We start from the raw sequence: 6,555 nt of genomic DNA, 5'->3' as shown, positions 1-6,555 counted from the left end.
TCTCTATGTACGGATGTGAAAGTTGGACAGTGAAAGAAGTGGATTTTTCTCTTATCAACTCATTTGAAATGTGGTGTTGGAGGAGAGCTTTGCGCATACCATGGACTGCGAAAAAGACAAATAATTGGGTGTTAGAACAAATTAAACCAGAACCGTCACTAGAAGCTAAAATGATGTAACTGAGGTTATCATACTTTGGACACATAATGAGAAAACATGATTCACTAGAAAAGACCATAATGCTGGGAAAAACAGAAGGGAGTAGAAAAAGAGGAAGGCCGAGCAAGAGATGGGTTGATTCCATAAAGAAAGCCACAGACCTGAACTTACAAGATCTGAACAGGGTGGTTCATGACAGATGCTCTTGGAGGTCACTGATTCATAGGGTCGCCACAAGTCGTGATCGACTTGAAGGCACATAACAACAACAACTGTTCATGTGACAGTAGCACCATTCTCTTCAAGATGCTAGACCTCAATGAGGATGGACGGGTGAACATTGTCGAGCTACACGACAGCCTCAGAGCTTTGGCCATCCCCCTGGAAGATGACGCAGAGAAGAAAATTTTCAGAGCTGGTGATACTAACCAAGATGATAGGATGGACTTTGAAGAATTTACACGTTATCTTAAAGACCATGAGAAGAAAATGAAAATAGTATTTAGAAGTATTTAGTGTCATGCATTGGTTCAGGAAGGCCATGTCTCCTTGCCTTTATTGCTTCTTCAATTGCTCTCAGCTTCTCAGGGTGTGCCCTCTGAGGAAGAAGAACAAAGCATGAATCCAAGAAAAAATGGAAGAGGAACTTCACAATTTAAACATAAATAGACAATGGACACTCTTTGAGGACCAGCATGACAAAGGCTTACCTCAAAATGTTTCTTCACATTGGATGAGGAGGAAACAGCTGATCTCAGATTTTTGATCCTTGGAAGGCAGTAATTGCATTGTACAACAACATTTTTCCCACTCTGGCTCACAAATGTACAAGCTTTCTCAAAGCCAAACCATGGTACTTGCTGTTCTGCAGATGTTGCTGTGGGCAACTGGCACTGCTTCATGCCTTCCTCCTCATGCACAGGGCCTCCTTTCTGAACCTCACTTTCTGGTTTTGCCTCCTCAGGATCAACAAGCTGTGACTCAAGTGGCCGCACTAACTGACTGCTGCTCTCAGCAGCAAAACCTGCAACAGGCATCTCTGTAATAAACAAGAGATAATGCTCCTATATGTGTGAACTTCAGCTGTGATGCGCCCCCATCTCTTCCCCATGCTGCAAGATGCCCCAGTCAGAGTGGAAGTAAGCAGGTCGATAGCACAATTAAAAGAGATCCTATTTGCATCATTTTTGCTCACTGAATAACCCTGCCTGGGCCAGTCTAACCTACTATCTCACAGGGTTGTTGTGAGAACAAAATGAGACTAGGGTTCAAATCCCCACATAGCCATAAAGCTCACTGGGTGACCTTGGGCCAGTCACTGCCTCGCAGCCTCATGAAAACCCTATTCATAGGGTCACCATAAATTGGAATCAACTTGAAGGCGGTACATATATTTTTTATTTTGAATATGATGATTATGATAATAAATATGCAGCATTTCAAATTAATTCTGTATGAGAAGCATTCCATGCCAAGCTTGGAAAACCAAGGATGAGGTATAAAATGTAGACAAAAATACTTTTGACAAAATGCCGTTTATCTTTTATATCTATATCTATAATTAGCAATACAGCTGAATGATGTATGTAAAGTATTTTTTCTTTCCCTTTTCTTTTTTATTAATATTTTAGTACTACTGCTAAAGTTCTGATGAAAGAATAAAGCATTCATTAGCCAAATTCAAATGATTAGAACACATCACATAAATTCCACTGAAGTTGGAGTTTTTGCCATAGAAAATGAAAAAAACATATAACCTATGATAGCCCAATAGACAATCAGAACTAATATAAAACCCTATTGCTTCTCATTTGCAAATCTTGCAAGATCTAAGGTAACTCTAGATCATGTGAGTTCAGGTGATGCATGTTATGTACATTTGTATAGATATTAGCAGAGATTGTCAACAGTCTATCTCTCTCTGGGACTGGGAATCTCTCTCTTTCTCACAGAACATGAGTTTGAGAGCTGGGGGACTGAGAGGAGGAGCTGCAAGGACCCTACTTCTCACCTCATCTCTGCCAAGAACAAAAAAATCAGCCTTAAGCCATTTATTATACCCATAATGATTTTTTATTTTTATTATTATTATTATTACTACTGAGACAGTTTTTGTCCCACATACAATTCAGTCTTGTGATTAAACAGGACAAAAATACAAATAAAAAGAAAGATGGAGTTTAAATAAATATACAATAAAAAGCTAGCCGGCATTTTAAAAGGCAGGAGTGCTCTGTCTGGATAAATACAGCACACAGGTATGCATAGTAACAAGGGGGAGAGTTCAAAAAGGGGGGGAAGGAAGAGAAGTAGTAGGCCGAAGTTTCAGAAGTGCCTTGTGATTGATGGGGGGGCGGCAGCAAGGCAAGGAGAGGCAGTGGGAGGGGCAGAAGGGGCTGTGGGGGGACGAAAATGCCATGGGGGGGTGGAAGGGGCCACGGGGAGGCACACACACACACACACACACACACACAAATCATCGTCACTCACCTCCACAGCTCTTCGCCATTCTGCTGCTGCCTTCTCCTCCATTGTCCTTGCCCTGGCTTTTTCCTCCGGCATCCATTTTGTCCTCTCAGACGCTAGCAGGCCCTGCCTATTCACCTCTTCCCTCGTGCCTCCTAACACAGATCACAAGGGAAGAGAGAGTCTGCGCAGAGGTCCAATCAGTGTGAGGCACATGTCTTGTGTTAACCAATCACAGCCAGGAGCTGACTTCCCCTTGTTCCCACCCCCAAGTAACATCCAACCTAACGTGGAAACGTTAAAGTTGCAGCTGAAAAGTAGGGAAATTACTAGTCATTCCATTACTTGCCAAATGTAATAGAATTACCCACTCGTTATTTAAAATTGTAACTAATTACAAGTAACTCGTTAAAAATAATGAGTTACTTCCAAGCTCTGGGAGATAGTTTAACTATCCCCTATGAGTTCACAGAAGAAGAGAAAAAGACTAGACAGTGGTGGAGGCAGCTTTTGTCAGGAGGAGTTGTTGGTGCTTTATCTGAAACACAAACAGCCCCACTGGACCGCCTTAAAGTCATGATGCAGGTCCATGGCTCAAAGGGAAAAATGAACATAACAGGTGGCCTGCAACAGATGGTGAAAGAAGGAGTCCGTTCACTTTGGGGACGAAATGGCATCAATGTTGTTAAAATAGCACCTGAAACAGCTATTAAGTTCTGGGCATAAGAACGGTATAAGAAGATGTTCGTCAACGAAGAGGGAAAGATTGGCACCATGGAAAGGTTTGTATCTGGTTCCCTGGCTGGGGCGACTGCACAGACTTCTATTTATCCCATGGAGGTATTAAAGACCAGACTGGCTGTGGGTAAAACAGGACAATACTCTGGAATGTTTGACTGTGCTAAGAAGATCTTAAGAAGAGAACGTGCGAAGGCCTTTTACAAAGGTTATATTCTCAACATTTTGGGCATCATTCCTTATGCTGGTATTGACCTGGCTGTTTATGAGGTGAGTGTATTGGTGTATCCCATGCCAACATAACTAAAAGAGCACTGTGTTGTGGGGGTCATATGCAGTCCCCATTCAACATCAACGCGATGGCCACCCTCTTTAGCCCCCAGCTAAAGCCTGCCTTGCTCTCTGATCACAACCTGCCTCCCAGAGAGATGCTCCGCCTTCAGAACAGTGGATACACAGGCCTGCCGAGGCTTGAGTCCTGGAGCCTCGCAGCCGGCACTCCCACCCCCATCCACCCCCGGAGGAAGGAGAGGCAAGAGAAATGGCAGCAAGCCGCACCAGGGCAGCAATAACCGTTTACCTGCTTGTCACCCTCCTCCATGGTCAACATAATTTCAGTTTTCTGATACTTTCATAGAGTGGGGAGGGCGGCTTACAGGCTTCCCTTGGCGAATTCTGACTTTTATACTGTGTCTATATGTTTATGGATATGGATATTGTTTATGTATTTTGCCTTGTTGATATGTTTTTATTGTGCCTTTTGTATTCTATTGTAAACCACTTTGTAAGTGGTCTATAAATGGAATTGTTGTTGTTATGTCATTTCCCTTTCAACTGCCCCCCTGAATTCTTTTGGTATCTCATCACTAACTGAGTTGGTACTATGTTCTTAGTACTGTTAAATCTTCTCACACTAGATTGGGTTATTATGTAATAGTTGCCACTCAAACTACATTTGGCAACAGCTCTTATCTGGATCTATGAAGAGGTGCCAGGTACAGTACTGGTGTTTTGTGGCTGTCACATTGTGATCACAAAACAGTTGAGTAAAATACCATATCATTAAAATTCATAAAATACAGTTAAAATCACGAGCAATTTAAATTATAATCACATAATGAAGTAATCAGTAATGCAATACCAAACAATCCCAAAACTCAGAGCAATCTAAACAAGACCATCAAAGGGATGGGAGAAGAAATGAGTTTATGCTAGGTAGCAGAATCCTCTCCATGTTGTAGTCATCTGTGCCTCCAGAGGGAACTCCACAGCCAGGCACCACAACAGAGAAGGCCCTATCCCATGTCACCCTAGAGCTAGCTACACCTACTTGTAGGACAGCAAGAAGCCCCACCCACTGCTCACCTCAGGTCCCAGGTCAACTGATTATGGGAAAACCAAAATGATAGGGTGGAGACCGCTGATACTTCTGCCTGTGCCACAGGACAATGTTGAAAAGATTTTTTTAATAATTATAATAATCCACTGAATTATGGAAGAGAACTGGAGAATGTAAGCTCAGCCCAAGGGAGGGGGACCCAGTGGAGGAATCCAGCATTTGCCCAAACTGGGGGTGCCCGGTGCTGACACCAGCTCATAGTGGGTATAGCATGGTTACAGAGCAGATCCTGAGCCATGGTGGAGAGTAGACATGGGTAGCCCCATTAGGGTCCTCTTCCTCTGCAACTCTGATCCTGATAGCAGCTGAGGTGAATTATGGGCCGGGGCAAAGGCAGCTTTCTATCTCCTATCCAACATGAACATACAGAGACTCAGCTGCAAATTGAAAACTTTAACTGAACAATATCAATGGTGGAATGGATTCTGAAAGCAGGGCAGGCAATTGAGTTGTTCACCTTCCACTCACAATAGGTTCTGGGCCTTTTTTAGAATCATAGAATAGTAGAGTTGGAAGGATCCTATAAGGCCATCAAGTCCAACCTCCTGCTCAATGCAGGAATCCAACTTAAAGCATACCCAACAGGTGGCTGTCTAGCTGCCTCTTGAATGCCTCCAGTGTTGAAGAGCCCACCACCTCCCTAGGTAATTGGTTCCATTGTCGTATCACTAGAATAGTTAGGAAGTTTTTCCTGATGTTCAGCCAAAATCTGGCTTCCTGTAACTTGAGCCCATTATTCCATGTCATGCAGTCTGGGATGATCAAGAAGAGATCCTGGCCCTCCTCTGTGGACTTCTTAAAGTGTGGTGTCCAGAACTGGACACAGTACTCAAAATGAGACCTAATCAGTTCTGAATAGAGGGGAACTAGTACGTCACACAATTTGGAAACTATACTTCTGTTAATGCAGCCTAAAATACCATTTGCCTTTTTTTGTAGCCACATCACACTGTTGGCTCATAGTCAGCTTGTGATCAACAACAATTCCAAGATCCGTCTCACATGAAGTATTACTGAGCCACATATTTTAACCTTAATTTAATGTTAATTTTAAATTTAATTTTATTGTATTTTTAAGTTGTATTTTAATTTTGTTTTTAATATGTTTTATAATCTACACTTGCTTGTATTTTAATTGTGGTTTTATCTTTTTTTTTTTTTACAATAATTTTTATTCAAATTTCCATAAAACAAACAAAACAAAATCATAAAACATTCAAAGACAAAAAACAAAACAAAAATGATTAAACAAAAAAATAAAATGTTGACTTCCCATTTGTCGCAGATCAGTTATAGGTCTACAATATATAACAATCCTGTCTCTTAAATTATATTATAAAATCACTTTCCTCCAGTAGTTATCTTAATTAATCATCAAATCTCATAGACATTACTTTATTCTTTCCACAAAAAGTCAAAGAGAGGTTTCAATTCTTTAAGAAATATATCTATCAATTTTTCTCCAAATAAACATGTCGATTAATCCATCTCGTTAATAATAATAATAATCTTATTGTCATAACCATAGTCCAAATAAACATATCGATTAATCCATCTCATCAAATCTGTTAAGTCCAATAATTTCAATAGCCATTATTCCATTATCCATATTAATTCCATCTTCCATCTTCAATAGTCCTGTTAAGTCCAGTAATTTCAGTGTCCAATCTTCCATTATCAGTATTCCATAATAATCTTGCTGTCATAGCCATAGTCATATAATAAGAGTCTGATGGGAATTTCCTCTATCCCAAATATTTTCTTGCCATCGATTCTGAATAAGTTGCTGAAAT

At 40.9% G+C, this 6,555-nt stretch overlaps 1 pseudogene; it reads left to right on the top strand.

Moving 5' to 3' along the window:
- The first annotated feature begins 465 nt into the window (after positions 1–465).
- On the top strand, positions 466–3,935 carry LOC133364309 (mitochondrial adenyl nucleotide antiporter SLC25A24-like; annotated as a pseudogene).
- Positions 3,936–6,555: the final 2,620 nt, after the last annotated feature.

This window comes from Rhineura floridana, chromosome 9 (assembly GCF_030035675.1).
Source record: "Rhineura floridana isolate rRhiFlo1 chromosome 9, rRhiFlo1.hap2, whole genome shotgun sequence".
Lineage (NCBI taxonomy): Eukaryota > Metazoa > Chordata > Lepidosauria > Squamata > Rhineuridae > Rhineura > Rhineura floridana.
The sequence above is the reverse complement of the archived record's forward strand: the minus strand, read 5'-3'. Positions and strand labels throughout refer to the sequence as shown.